We start from the raw sequence: 14,929 nt of genomic DNA, 5'->3' as shown, positions 1-14,929 counted from the left end.
GCTCGCTTTCATCTGTATAGCCTCTCTAGTGAAGTGTCTCTTCCAACCTCTTACCCATTTTAGCTGTGGATTTTTTGGTGTATGACTGTTAAGGTTAGTAAGAGTGTTAATATATTCCAGATGCTACATTATCCTTTGCAGGTATTTGTCCGCAGCCTGCAGTTTGTCCTTTCATCCTCTTAGGTATTTTGCACACTGAATGTTTTGAAGTTTTATGAATTCTTCCTTTTACGGATCATGCTTTTGTTGTTTGGACTAAGAATCCTTGGCCCAGTTCTAGATCTCAAATCTTTTAAGTTTTATAGCTTTACATTTTATGTTTAAATCTGTGATTGATTTTGAGTTAATTTTTGTATAAGGTGTGAGGTTTAGCCCATTTTTCCTTATCCGTATGTAATTGCTCAAATATTAGTTGATGAAAAGTTTGTCCTACCTCCAAAAACTTGCTTTCACACGTTTTTCAAAATTTGTTGGGCATATATATGTATCTATTCCTGGGTTTTCTGCTGTCCTGTGTCCCACTGGTGTGTGCTCCTCTCCCTCTGCCTGGATTATTGTGGCTACATAGTAAGGCTTGATTTGGGGGAGAGTGATTCTTCCCACGTTATTCTCCCTTTTTTTTTTTTCAGGATTATTTTTGGCTACTCTAGCCCACCAGTATGTATACTCTAAATGATCTCATCTTTTCAATAAAAAATTGCTGGGATGTTGATAGATATCACATTAAGTCTCTAGGTCCCTCTGGGTGAAAACTGACCTCGTTACTCAGAATACCATAACTCATAGAATCCATGGCTTCTTGAACACAGTACGTCTCTCCATGTACTTAAATCCTCCTTGATTTCATTCAGCAACATTTTGTGATTTTCAGCATACGGATCCTATACATGTTTTGTTATTTTTATTAATGTATTTCATTTTGAGGGGAGGTTTTAAATGGTATCGTGTTTTTAATTTTTGTTTCATGTTTATTGTTAGTATAACAAAATGCATATGAAGTTTTCACATTGGTCTTATATCCAGTAACCTTGCTAAAGCAACATATTATTTCTAGGAGTTTTCTGCAGATTTACTGTGATTTTCTACATAGCCGATTATGTCATTGGAAAATCGGCATCGTTTTATTTCTTCATTTCCAATATGTATGGCATTTACCTCCTCATACTGTGTTGACTAAGAGTGATGAAAATGGACGTTCTTGCCTTGTTCATGATGTGAGGGGAAGCACGCACTCTATCACTGTAACTACGATTTATGTTACAGTGTTGCTGTATCTTTCTGTAGATGTTCTCTATCAATTACGTTTCCATCTATTCCTAAATTATTGAGAGTGTTTTCATAAGTGAGTGTTGGACTTTATCAAGTATGTTTTCGACACCAGTCTTATTCTATTATGGTCTCATAGCAGGCATTGTATGATTTCTAGTCTTAGATGTTAAGGTAGGCTTTGGCTGAGGAGAGAGGCTAGGAAAGAGGCATGGAAAAGATTTTTCTTCACAACCTCAGAAGGAACCAATCAACTCTACTGACACCTTGACTTTGGACTTCTAGTCTTCACAAGCGTGGAGACTATAAATGTCTGTCTCTTAAGCCACCCGGTGTGTGGTGCCGTGTTAGGACAGCCCGAGGCGATACACATGATGGCAGTGAAGGCTAGAAAGTGCTCCAAGATCCTTCAGAAGGTAGTTCACAGCAATAGAAAGGCGACGTAGTTATAAAATGAATTAGAGAGAGAGAGGCTTTTAGACGAAAGGAAATCAGCTGAGTGGTAAGAATAATAATCACAGCTAAAGGTAATAAATGCCTGTGCTCCATTCTAAAAATAAAGGTCTGACACTGTAATTATAAACGACCCTGATGAGAAAGAAAACTACAGGTTTCTAAAAACTAATTGTGGATGCAGAGATAGCTCTCTGCTCTGTGATGAGCTCAGATCTAAAAAGGTCAATTAAAAAGGAGAGAAGGTTCATTGAATAAGCTATAGCAAATAAAGCCTCACAGATGAATAACATCAGAACGGCTACAATGCAGATTGGAGTGAATTGAATGAAAATGACTAGAAGACGACAAAAATGTTTGGAGCAAAATAAGTGAGAATGCAAGAGATCCCCAATCCTTAGCAGTGGAAGTCTTGCAGAATAGAAATGCCTAGTTAGTCAGTCCTTGGCTTCAGTTCCCATTCAGCTCTTCTTAGTCTTGACATCGCCAAGAGGAAACCCGGGTCTGAAGTTGAAGAATAAGTGAGAAATTACCGGGGGATTTCTGTGCTAATTACAAACCAAGCTGTAGAGGGAGACTTGAGGATAAGATCTCTGAGTTTCTAGGAAGGGCGCCGACAGGAAGGTGATTCTGCAAAATAAGCAGCACCGCCTGTCACGGAGCCCCCCACCAGGGAGTGTTTTCTTGGCTAGGAGATGCTTTGTGTTGGCTGTGAATACAGGCTTTGAGTTTCATTGTCATGTTTCTCCCGGCATCCACTTTTAATGACTTCATAAGCCGAGGCAGGTTATTTAACTACACTGTGTCATATTTTTTATTTTGAAAATAAGAATAGACTTTGCAAAACAGTGAACACATATATGGCACATGGTAAGTACCAAATAAAAGAGCCACTGCTGATATCATGCCAGCATCACCACTATCTATCTTCATTTCCAGAAATTCACCTTTTTACTCTTTATTTGCTCTTTTAACCCCAATTGAGTGGTTGCTGTGTTTTGTGTACCCCATTTTTGCACTGGGCTGTGGAAATACCTAGCTATAAATAAATAGAAAAAAATTATTCATTTCAGAAAGTATAATCTCATTACAAGGAGCAGACGAGCCAGAGAGATCCTGGAGAATTTACTGTTGTCAAGGCTGGGGTGGGAATTAGTATAAAGCGTCACAGAGGAATTGACAGTCTGACAGAGTTCAGCAGGATGAGGGGGAATTTATGAAGGTGTCAAGCAGAGAAAAAGCTTTTGGGAAAAGGGAAATCAACGTTTGGAAATGCAGAGATCTATAAGGGCACATTCGCCCTTGAGGGAATTGGGTTTACGATGGCAGGACTGGAGAAAAGTAGAAAGTTGATTCTTAACGGAGGCACTGGGGGAAGACTCATCAGTTTTATTTGACAGCAAGTCAGGAGGGCTGTAGAGAGTGTGTTACAGGTGGACTTACATCCCCCCCAAAATTCGTATGTTGAAGTGCTAAAAACCAGTACCTCAGAATGTGACCTTCTTTGGAGAGATGGTCTTCATAAAGGTGGTCAAGTTTAAATGAGGCCATTAGGCTGGGCCCTGACCCACCATGACTGGTGTCATGAAAAGGCATAATTTGGGTACAGAGGCAGACTTGAAGAGGTAGAAGGAAGCTGTGAAGTAAGGGGACACAGGGAGAAGGTCATCTACAGGTCAAGGAGAGGCCTGGACAGGTCCCTCACAGCCTCAGAAGGGGCCAGCCCTGCCCACACCTTAATCTTGCCCTTTTAGCCTCTAGACTGTGAGACGATCGATTTCTGTTGCAGGAGCCCCCCAGCTGGTGATACTTTGTTACTGCAGCCCTAGCAAAATAGCAAACTATCGCAGAGGGTGGAGAGTAAGGGTGTCATTTTCTGCTTCAGCTTTCAGTGGTCATATAATCTCGACGAACCCAATCTCAATAGCGTCACGTTGAATGAATCCAACGTCAGGTGTATATTATTTCTGTGCATGAACCATTTAAATATATTTTATTAAGGCATAGTTCATGTTTTTGTTTGTTTTTTTCTGTACGCGGGCCTCTCACTGCTGCGGCCTCTCCCGTTGCGGAGCACAGGCTCCGGACGCGCAGGCCCAGCGGCCACGGCTCACGGGCCCAGCCGCTCCGCGGCACGTGGGATCTTCCCGGACCGGGGCACGAACCCACGTCCCCTGCATCGGCAGGCGGACTCTCCACCGCTGCGCCACCAGGGAAGCCCAGTTCATGGTTTTTGATGTCTTTCTTTAATTACTTAGTTGTTAACGCTTTCAGCAGGCTATTACATTGGCCCTGGTTTTTGAGATTACAATTACGTAACATTTCTCCCAATTTCAGGATAACTGACTTGGACCACTGAAGCAATACTTAGTAGTCTGAACATTTGTCACAGTTTGCACTGTGCATTCACGCGCGTTCTGTCCTGTTTCACGTCAACCAGGAGAGGAGGCTCCTGCACCCCTCGGTCACCTGAGCTCTGGTGGGTCACTGAGCACCCAAGGGTGCCGTGACGACAGGACCCCCGCTGCCACACTGCCTTCATTTGTTTAACCGTCAAGCTCAAAAGACACCAGGGTCTCTGGTCTGAACACCCGACCGCTGCTCTCAGGAGTGTGAGGCCTCAGGCAGGGTTCTGAGCTCACCGCACTGCAGCGGGCCGACTCTCTCGGGCGTCGGGGAGAGGGAAAGAGTCTGGTTAACCCTCGAGATGAAAACCGTCCACCGCTCGGTCTGCAGGCCCCGGGAACGCCCCTAGGTAGTCTGGGATGCGTGGGTGCTCTAGTCCAGCCAGCAAGACATAAACAACTTTATTGGAAGGAGAGAGAGAGAGAGAGAAAGCCACTTCTGAAAAACTATCAAGAATTAATACTAAGCAGTAATACCAGTAAAATAAGTCATTAAAATGAATGAGCGCAATTAGAACGACTCTGGGATGTGACAGAAGGAACATGTTAGAAAATGCCTGACCCTATCGCCTGCCATCCGTTTCACCTTGCATAAGCACCTCAACTTCTCCAAGGCTACTTTTTAAATACCATCTGAGGTCATCGTCAACGCCTTGTTTAATGAACTAGTAGCGATCAGAAGACCCCTCCCCCACCTCGAGCTCACACCCAGGCTCACCCACCTCCGTCCACCCTTATTTTCAACAGCTCTCAGACACGCGGGTCGCGGCTCAATGCAGGTGTGATGCTGGAAGGGAGCGGGATCCTGAGGCTGTGTCTCCGTCCCCACGGTGCGGCTTTTCCGTAGTATTTGCTCCTGGACCTCAGGACCCTCTGGGAACGGTCTTTGCTCAGATGACTTGAGACCGTGTCAGCGCGGCCCTGCTGTTTCCTGAGCTCCCGCTGTGCGCCCTGTGGGACATCCCTTCTGATAATGAAGCTTGTTGCACGCTGTAGAGTCTTGGTCACCCTCCGGCCCCGCCCTCCCCCGCTGGCCTGCAAGCTGTGACCTTAGCTCGTGTTTCTCGGCGCCCTCACTGGCAGCTGTTACTGCAACTTCCCGGAGGATTGTGGCACTACCTTACGCTTGTCTTCCCAAGAACTCAACTTTGTCCTCCTAACCCCAGAGCAGTACCCAAGGCCGTGAAGGGACTCCTCAGACACGGCGTGCCTGCCCACGCACGCATGGGAGTGCCCCCCCCCCAAATCCCCTGTCCCGTCTGCAGCCCCTACATGTTTACAGGAATATCACGGAGCCTCATCTTGGTCCCTGCTGCAGGCCAGAGGCTAAAACCATGGAAGACTGTCTTCCACCAAGAGCATCGTTTCTCCTCCATTCACCTGACACCCTGCTGTCACCTCATTGAGCCCCATCCAGTCTGAACTGGCGTCTCCCAAATCGTAACTCTGGTGCCCAGCTGTTCCATCTCACACTGTCAGCCCTCCTCCCTATATTTTTGGCCTTAATATAACACAAGGATTCACATGAATCTAAAACCAGAAAGTAGAAAAAAAATTTTTTTAAGTCCCTACGGTCTGCCACAACATTTTGTAAAATAAAAGCCCTGGACAAATGCACAACTTTATCTTTTAAATCATTAAGTTTATCGTAACATTTTTACCCCACTACGGGTCCTCATCCACACCTACATGACACAGTCTTCTTGCTTATCCTAACTTCCCAATAATAGAGGAATTTATCCTATGCCCTCGTGAATTTCTGGATGGCTTTTAGAGTGGACACTTTTTGACTCTACAAAGACTTAATTCCATTAAAAGCTACCTTTCTTCTACTTACTATCCTTATTGTTAGAAAAAAAGTAAGACAGAAAGATACACACACATCATTTCCTTGAGATAAAAAAATATGAATTCAGAGTATGAATCTCTCACAAGTAAAAAAGAGCTTTATGGGCTTCCCTGGTGGCGCAGTGGTTGAGAGTCCGCCTGCCGATGCGGGAGACACGGGTTCGTGCCCTGGTCCGGGAAGATCCCACGTGCCGCGGAGCGACTGAGCCCGTGAGCCATGGCCGCTGCGCCTGCGCGTCTGGAGCCTGTGCTCCGCAATGGGAGAGGCCACAGCAGTGAGAGGCCCACACGTACCGCAAAAAAAAAAAAGTTACCTGTGTGGGCTTCCCTGGTGGCGCAGTGGTTGAGAGTCCGCCTGCCGACGCAGGGGACGCGGGTTCGTGCCCCGGTCCGGGAGGATCCCACGTGCCGCGGGGCGGCTGGGCCCGTGAGCCGTGGCCGCTGAGCCTGCGCGTCCGGAGCCTGTGCTCCGCAACGGGAGGGGCCACGACAGTGAGAGGCCCGCGCACCGCAAAAAAAAAAAAAAAAAAAAAAGAGCTTTATGAAAAAATTGGTAAAAATAATCAAAATTATTTATGCCTAAAATTGTGTTATAAACCATTTTACTTGCGGGCAAGGGAATGAATCGAAGACCTAAAGAAGCAGCTCTATTGCTCGGGCATCGGCTGAGACAACTGCGACCACTAACCCTGATTCTGTCCCGTCAGCAGCAGAAGTGCCTCCACTGCTCGTTCCCAGCTTCCTCTCCGCCCCACAGATGACGGTGCTCTTGGTATGAAACAGAAAATGTAAAATTTCGAGGAAAGTTTAGTTTGTGAAATGAACTCACAAAGTGAAAACAGGGTAAAAGTTTAATGATGGTTCATAAAAGTTAAATTATTTCAGCTATAACTAAAGGGACCTCAATGGAATTTTAACTCTTTTAACTAAGTAAACCGCATCTATTCAGCAAACATTATTGAAAAGACAAGTGTGACTTTGGGTATTTGAAAAAAATCAGTTCAGGCTGTCATCACCTTCCGCTAAAAATAAAAACACAAAACCAGCAGGATAAAATACAAATGCTCCGGGAGACTTAAAATAAGCAATAGGCTCAGAAAGGCTGGTTTACCCGTCAAAAGCAGGGATCCATCATCCCCTTTGACTGCTGCTCACGTGCTCTCCTCAGCAGGGGCCCTCTGGGCACCGCGTGCTGCAGAAGTCCGGCAGGCACGTGTACGATGGTCTCTGCAAGTCCTAAGAGGTCGTTCGGCCTGCTTTTCTAGTAACCCTGGTCACAACTCTCTCAGTTTTAACTGTTCCTCCAACTATCCCCCCAACTTCCCATCCATTAGCAGAAGCCAAAGTAGTGTAATTACTCTCAAATTATAATACTTTATAATTTCAAGATGTAATGGAAGTCAAAGGGTGTGCGTATCTCAGAAGGAGCAATTGGAGGGTTTTGCCTGATGCTGTTTTAACTATTTGAAATACTGTCACATTAAATGACTGAGATCAAAGTCTGGTCAAGATATTGATGGATTTCCCAATCTTCAACCCCTTTCCTACCCCTGAAATAAAAGAGAACGGAGCAAGTCGGGTAAGACAAACAAGGAAATGAGAAAAGGAAAAAAGCAAAACTATGGACCAGATCTAGAGCAATATTGACAGAGTATCCCCCAAACCCCAGATATTTGCAAGGGAGCCTAACCACACACACAGCAGCAGTCCTGGTGGTGCCAGCAGCTCTGCAGGAGGAGAGGAGCGGGGGGTAGAAACTCTGCTGATGCTCTGAGAGCAGGAGAAATTGAATTGCCACGTGGTCCTCGCCCGACAGCTGAGCATCCTCGCTCAGTGGGAAACCTTAGCGGGCTACTTGAGGCTCAGCAGCTAGAGACGGGCTTTACAAGCTCTGGTTCATAACTCAGCCCTGACGGCACAGACTCTGTCTTCATTTAAGCAGCCGCGGAACAACTGGCCAACGTGTTCTGTTTCTCGTCTTAAAAACCGTCTCAATAATTTCCCCCAAATACAAAGAATGTAACAACACAATTTGAATGTAGGTACAATAAATTACTTAAAATTAGCACAAATGCAAAACAAAAAAAGTTTTACTTGACATCATTAGATTAAATAAAAATTCAAAATGAAAATGACAGAATTACTTTAAAACAATGATATGATTTCATAATATTTCAGACTCTGGAAAACAGCTAAAAGAATTCTAAGAAAGAAATTTATGACATCAGGAATTGAACCTCTTGGAAATAAAAACAAAGAAATGAATTAAAAATTCTACTGAATTAAAAACAAGTAAAATAAGATGAAAACAAAGAGCAGAAGAATGGAATTAGTAATTATAAATCAAAAAAGGAATTAAAAAACAAACACTTCCAGAATTGGAACTACTATATAAATGCAAATATTGATTCATTAATGAAATCAATAAAACAGCAAAACTCCTAACCAACCTAAAGGATTAAAAAGATAGAGAGAGACAAAGCACAACTATAAAATTGGAGACTGAAACGGGGAATAAGGGCTTCCCTGGTGGCGCAGTGGTTAAGAATCCACCTTCCAATGCAGGGAACACGGGTTCAAGCCCTGGTCCGGGAAGATCCCACATGCTGCAGAGCAACTAAGCCCGGGTGCCACAACTTCTGAGCCTGCGCTCTAGAGCCCACGAGCCACAACTACTGAGCTCACGTGCCGCAACTACTGAAGCCCACGCGCCTAGAGCCCGTGCTCCACAACAAGAGAAGCCACCGCAATGAGAAGTCCGCACACTGCAAGGAATAGTAGTCCCTGCTCGCTGCAACTAGAGAAAAGCCCGCACGCAGCAACGAAGACCCAACGCAGCCAAAAATAAATAAAATAAATAAATTTAAAAGGGGGAATAACTATAGAGAGGAAAATTCAAAAGCCTAAGACGCCACTTTACAAAACTCCTCATAAATACATTTTAAAACCTAGATGGAGTGAATTTTTTTCAAAAGAGAACATATCCTATTGTAATAGAACTGAGTACTATGCAGAAACTGAACAGAATAAGTATCATAGAAGAAATGAAGAAAGAAGTAGTAGAAGAGTTTCCCGACGAACAGCAGTAAGTTCCTGTGCTGTTCGGAACCAGGATTTTTCCATGTGGGAGCAAGACGATACAGACGCAGAGCCAAAGAGTTTCAGCCACAACTCCACGATTTTAACAGGAGTGGAAGCATGATCCCCTGATGTGACCCATCTTTCTACTAAGAGGCCTAGAAAGCCTGAGTGTGTGGGTAGCACTGAGTAGCCACACTGCCCAGAGTTTCGTCTCTAAATATTTTTTTAAAGGCTTAGCTAATTCCAGGGCAAGTAATATATAAGCCTGAGGAATCTTGTTACCGTAGAAGGCAAAACAACATCAAACACTGCTGAAGATGCATCATACGGACACAGAAAACAATTTAAGTCGAGATTTTGGCATCAATAAGAATATTCAGTGATGAAATAAATGTGTTTAAAATATGAATTTAAAGAGTTGCTATAAAACTCTCCTTTTGCCTCCTTGAAGAATGCTTTGGGGGAAATATTGACATTTCGAAAACTTGTAAGTAAAGAAAAGTAATGTAGCTTTGTCCTTTGTCATTGTCTTTTACATACAATGTAAAAGCTTCTCGGATAAAACGGAAGTTTTCCATTACAAATGTATTCTAGGTAATGCATTAAGATCATTTCCAAAATTCTAATTGAATAACAGATCTAGTCAATGGTCACTGGTGATGGCTGGCTTCATAAAAAGAGAGAAAATCAAACATGCAGCTTCTGATTGATGTATATAACATCACCAATTAAGTATTCTTGAGAAAATAATGGATCTTGAATCTCCTCAAGCCCATTTGATGAGATTTTTCAGGGAATATATAGGGAGCATAGGAACATAAATATATTAAATTAGTTCACAGTAATGCGATTGAAAACAATCAGTCTCTAAGAAACACTATCAGGTAGAGGTCCTGGTTATTTCAAGAGAAAACAGCAAGAAAAAAAATTTTTTTAAGGGTCTTAACTGTATGATCTTTATTTGGCTCCTGATTTGAATAAGGTATTACAAAGTGTTATGAAACACCTGGGGAAAATTTAAGCACTAAATACTTGTTGATACTAAAGCATTACTTGTGATAATGATGTATTGCACTTGTGATTCTGAAAATGTGTTTTTATTTTTTAGATACGCTTACTAAATTACTTAAAAAGGAAGTTTTAGGATGTCTAGGATTTGCGTCGAAATAGACAAAGCAAGTAGAGGGAAGTGGATGGAGGATGGAGGAGAAAGGACACTGGTCCTGCTTTGACAGCTGCTAAGGCTGCTGGGAAACCAACACGTGGGGTTGTTACGTTTACATCTGCATATATTTGATACCTTCAAAATTTTCTAATTAAAAATAGATTTTCTAATGTTGAACATACCTTTCTCTCCTATAATAAACCCAGGGAGGTAATGATCATCCAGTACCAGATACATGAGTTCTGGGAACTTAAGGACAGCATGGTAACAGTACTTAGCAACCCGGTATCGTGTACGTGAGAGTTGCTAAGAGGGTAGAGCGCAAATGTCCTCACTACAAACAAATAGTATTTATGTGAGGTTAGGAAAGCATTAACTAGCCTAAGTGGTCATTTCATGATATACATACATACATATATGCATCAAGTCATCACGTCGTACATCGTAACCTTACACAACATTACATTTCAAAGGCGTCTCAATAAAGCTAGAGAAAAAAAAGACTGAAATGATTTGTTTCCTGAATAATCAGTGAAACTTACAAATTAAGCTATTCCGCCACAGGGAGACATTTAATGTTTCTTTTCCTTTAAAGTGTACAATTTAGTGGTTTTCAGTGTGGTCATGAGTTTATGTACCTACCACCAGGGTCTGATTCCGGAAAAGGTTTGTTACCCCCCAGAAAAAGCCTGTACCCATTAGCAGTCCTTCTTCATCCCCGCCCCGTTAATATCGCTTTGAATTCCTTAACATTAAGCTTCTTTGTCTTTTTTGGAATTGGCCCTAAAATTATTTCTAGGACTTTTTCAATTTTATATAAATTTTCAAATTTATTGGTATTAAGTGCCTGCTTCTGATAACACCAATCTCTGAAGTCCCTGCAGACTTATTTCTGTTGACTACTTATTGTTTCTGCAATTTTCATTCACATTTTCTTATCTCCTCCTCCTGCTGGCCATCAATGTTGACTGCATGCAAAGCACTGTATTTGAAAAGGGTGTTTACAGAAATAATTTAAAGTCTAGGATGATATCTGCCTCCAGAGAGGATGCTCATTTGCTTTTGTTTGCATCTGAAGACACTAGCACTCCAGGAACAGACTAATTTGGCACTGGAGGTTGCTTGAGGCCGAGCGCATTCCCTGGTGAGGAACTGTCCAACTCAGGGTTATTCTGTTAACATGTGGCTTTTCAAGGTCCTAACGTTCGGCAAAGCCCTAGCTTCAAAGTGCTATCCCCATAGGGCCACAGAGCTGTCAAATTCCTCCCAAACCGGAGAATGCAGGGGAAAAGTGCGCCAAGCACATAGCATGCATTGCTCTCTGCTCTCCTCTCCCAGATCTTTCCTATATCATTACTTCTCCCTTGCTGCCTCTGGGTGTATGTTCTTATAACTGGTCAGCCGTGTGTGTGCGTGTGTGTACGCCGTGGGGAGGAATACCAGAAGTAGAAGGCCTTGTATTACATACTGGTCATGGTTTTGTATTAATCTTTTGTTTTTTTATCTTTTCTTTTTAACACTTCTGTGTTGTTGACCCTCTCTATTGTGTTGGGTTTCCATTTTAATTATCATGTTCATAATTTCTCTCTTTATATTGCATCTTTCTTAGCATTCAAATTAATTCTCAGTCTTGCATTTTCCCCAGTAAGTGCATTAAAGGCTATACATTTCTGTGTCCTACAAATTTTTATATTTAATAATTTATATATTACAATATTGTATGTATTTGTATACATTTCCATTATGTTTTCTTCTTCGAATGATGAAGTACTTAGAAGACAATTTTAATTTCTAAATGTCTTAACTTCAAACTACATGGGGGTTTTAATGGTTTTATCTTGTTACTGATTGTTAAGTGTGCTAATAACTTAATTGTGCTGTAGCCACAGAGGACACAGTCTATGCGATACCAATACTTGTTTTATGGACTTGATTCAGAGGAGATGTATTCTCTCCACAAGCCCAGCCCAGTTCTACATACAACCTATTCTGCACAACATGTGTTTCTGTAAAGCAAATTCACTCATGAATGATTCATTAGTTGAGTAATTATTTTGGAATAGGAGAAAAATTGTATTTGTTCCTCCACAATCTATCCCAGGCAAGAGTCGGTAGAATGACGGTGGAATATGACCTCTGTTTGGAAATGGAAGTCTTCAATGTTGCTGCCACTCTGGCAGGAAAAGCGCTGCAGCATCCCCCCTTGAGGTGCTAGGGACCAGGCTCCATCCCTGAGAGGTGCCGTCCGCTCGCGCTGCACCGCTGCACTTGGCCGTCGCTGCGCTCACCTCCCGCGGTCTCTCTAACCGAGCACGCCGGGAAACTGGGGGAAACAGCCCCCTTTCACACCAGGTCCATAAGGCGGCACAGTTAGGGGGCTCCATCTGGCTCGTCTCTGTACCCAGCAGCCATGGTCCAGAGAAGGCGGAGCCGTCACTTCCAGTCTGTCGTTTCGGCACATTTTTAGTCACCACTGTGCCAGCATCTGTTCACACGCACACATCTGCACGTGCAGTCCAAGGACTCCCTCGAGTCCCAATTACTCCTTTTTGTTTGCTGCTCTCGTTACAAAGCGATACAGGTTTTGTCACCCCCAACTCGCCTCTTCTCAGAAGACTTGCTGTTTTTTCTGTATATTTTTGCAGAACAAAATGATGTTCAAGATGTATATAATGTTTTAGAAAAGACACATCTCTATGCCCTTTGGTTTTCCTTTATAATTTGTGTGGTTCAAATCTTTCATACACTTACTATCAGTCTTGAAGACAAGTGTATTAAAATCTCCCCAAAGACCTGTAGATATGTCCATTTCCTCTTGTAGTTCTTTCTCTTTTGGCTTTACATATTTTTAGTTTATGCTACTAGGTCCATAAAAATTTAGAATTGTTCGTTTCTCCTACTTGCATCAAATTTCCTGTTTGATCTCTAGAAAGGCTTCTGTTCAGACGCTCTATTTTGTCTTATGTTAATAAAATTACACTTCTCTTGTATCATCTGCCTTTCATATGCTGATTATTTTATCTGGAAGCTCTGCCACGTTGGTCCTGGAGTTCGTTGCTTCTGTTATACTTGCTCCTTATGCCTTGTAAGCTCGGGTTTCATGTGATTTTAAGGACTGTGAGATTATGATCAATGACATTTCATCTATAGGATTTTTGAGGCTCTGATTTAAGGAGGAATATCCCACTATTCATTCTGTCAGGTACCTGGGAGGGTCACCAACTGGGACCTTCTTAAAGTAAGTTTCAGCCTTATGTCTTTGGGGGTCCCCAGCAGTGGAGTTGATTCTGGGGTAAAATACAGGTTGGACCAGACTGTCATTGGAGACTCCTTGCTAAAGCTGCTGTCCCTCCACAGGAGCAGTAAGGTCCACCCTCTGCCTTACCGTGTGAGGGCTCTACATTACCAGCCCGTTCCTTGAGAAAAGCACCTTTTGGAGCCTGTTTTAGTGAGGGATTCCCATGATTTTCCACCTTGTGCAGGATGGAAGCTTTGCCTCCTTCCTTCCTCATGAACCCCATTAAAATGGAGGGATTCAGGTCATGCAGGATCAAGAATGCTCTCAGGCCAGCCCAGCTTTGGTGCTTTATTACGCTTCCAATTTGTTATTTCCATCTCTAAGGACTTCTGCCACTTTCTTGCCAACTCAACTCCGGCACATAGAGAGCATATTTGTATTAAATTTTTAATACAATGTATCACAAAGTTTATTTAGGTAATTAGTTTGCCACATTGCTGGAATATGAACTCTGATTGTGGTTCTATTTTATCCTCTGTGCTCCAGTGTCTTTAAAATTCCCATAACTGAAACACATTATTATGATGATAAAGTATTATTTTAAGCATAATGGCATTTGTTTAATTGAAACCTTCGCTGTGATTCCCTCTACTAGAAAGAAAGCATAGGAACTATGTAATCAATGTACTTCATACGTTCTTATACCTCTGAAGATGAATAGCTTTTTTTTCCCTTAATAATATGTAACAGAGGTAGTAGTGAGCATTAAATAGGTATCAATATATAACGACCAGTAATGAGTATTCTTATATAGCGGAATCTAATGCAGTCAAATATGAATGAATCCTTTTTTCTGTGAACTTAAAACATTTTTTTTTCTTAAACATGTAGGCTGGTTGAAGGGTATTTAGAAGCCAAGCACAGCAAGCAATGCTATACGTTCTTTCATGCCTTTAATCCTGTAATTTCCTACAACCTTCTTTCAACTCTTTCTATGCCATAGGGGATGCTACTAAGTGTGCTGTTCCCGTGGCTCAACAGAAAACATTGCTCTCATTTTATAAAACAGCTTTTGTATTGGGAGTCTGAGTTTTAACTATTATGAAAAAAGGAGAAAATCCAAATACCCAAAAGTCATTAGTTCATGATGAAATCATATCTCAGAAGTTGAAACACATAGGAAGCTCTCCTATCTCAAAGTGTGAGGTGATGTGGTATTTTTGTTGTGTTTGATTTTATTCCTGGAGGAGAATTAATAAAGTTAAGAAAAGGAATCAAAGCCCCCAAGCTGAGCTGACGCGCCCTCTTTTTTCCACGGCCCAGAATGAATTCAGCCTCCAGTCTCTTCCTCGTCCTCAGATGCACCTGCTCTTCCTCCTCAGCCTGCTGATGTGGTGGCAGCGCAGAGCTGGAAATCAGAACAAGTTTGCATCGCTTCCCCGTCACCGTCAGGGTCCTTCGGAAGCCAGGTAA

The 14,929-nt window shown here is 42.5% G+C and overlaps 1 protein-coding gene across 7 annotated transcripts in view; it reads right to left on the bottom strand.

The window, feature by feature from the left end:
- Positions 1-14,929, bottom strand: part of SNTG1 (syntrophin gamma 1) — a 316,811-nt gene that overhangs the window by 202,062 nt on the left and 99,820 nt on the right. Inside the window, exons 1-2 of one of the 7 annotated variants that reach the window (XM_067017519.1) lie at positions 4,362-4,502; positions 2,122-2,223 (exon numbers count right to left, since the gene is read on the bottom strand). The exons of 4 other annotated variants lie outside the window; for them this stretch is intronic. The gene's annotated coding sequence lies outside the window, so the exon portion shown is untranslated. Of the gene's footprint in view, positions 1-2,121; positions 2,224-3,205; positions 3,241-4,361; positions 4,503-14,929 lie in introns of those variants that run through there. 2 more of the 7 variants (XM_067017518.1, XM_067017514.1) reach the window with 2 other exon arrangements.

Source organism: Kogia breviceps, chromosome 17 (genome assembly GCF_026419965.1).
Source record: "Kogia breviceps isolate mKogBre1 chromosome 17, mKogBre1 haplotype 1, whole genome shotgun sequence".
NCBI lineage: Eukaryota > Metazoa > Chordata > Mammalia > Artiodactyla > Physeteridae > Kogia > Kogia breviceps.
This window is presented reverse-complemented; position numbering and strand designations above follow the sequence as displayed.